Here is a 983-nt window from a genome sequence, read left to right on the forward strand (position 1 = left end):
CTCTTTGATTCTCATCAAACTCTTTTTTAACTATTACCGATTTATAGTTTATACAAACAAATAATGCCTTGCACGACACACCCACATATCTTCACAAAAAGACGCTCTTACTATGTTGTTTCTCATTATTTGATATATGTGAGTAATTTTATGCATGTTTTTATCTATGCCTAAACTCCACATGTTGCCTTAGCCTTTATTTCAATACATTCATGGGACATTTGTAAGGGACGGCATCCTATTACTGTTTATACTCACGCCATACGCATATTAATCTCAGTTAGAGCTTTTTGCTCTCGGCATTCTTCATATTGTTTTTCCCCTTTTTGATTTGTCAAAGGGGGAGGAAATATGTGAGTGATTAGCCGTTCTTGTTTAATATACAGTGATTATTCTAAGTTTTTATTATATTCATGTTCCTTTCTGCATATATCCTTTTCGTAAATTGTTTATCTATCATCAAAAAGGGAGAGATGTTAGCCTCTTTTGTTTTTGATAATGTTTAACAAACAATTTACCACTAATATATTTTGTCTAGTGTTTTGTGTTCTTGTATTTATTTCTAGGCAACAATACGTTGGAGGATGAATGGATTTGCACATTCACGATTATATCCAATGGAGGTTAGTGGAATAGTGGAGTGAAAGAATATACATTCAAGTTAAGGTTAAAGATACAAGTTCAAGCTTCATCCGCCAAGTTTACTAAGTCAAGCCTTATTGAAGATCAAGATCAAGCTTGGGTAATTTAGTTTAGGTTTATTATTATGTGTGTTCAATACTTTAAGCTCAAATCACTACACACATACAAGCATTGGTTTCTTTATAACCAGTCTTGAACCAGTCTTGAACCAGGGCGGTTCAGTTCGTTCGGACACGAACACTACTCCAATAAGGTATACGAGTATAAACTATTCCCTATTTTTGTTGAGAAGTTTCTGGAGAGTATTTTTCTAAAAATATTCTTAAGGATAACTCAACAAC

This window comes from Asparagus officinalis, chromosome 2 (genome assembly GCF_001876935.1).
Source record: "Asparagus officinalis chromosome 2, Aspof.V1, whole genome shotgun sequence".
Classification (NCBI taxonomy): Eukaryota; Viridiplantae; Streptophyta; class Magnoliopsida; order Asparagales; family Asparagaceae; genus Asparagus; species Asparagus officinalis.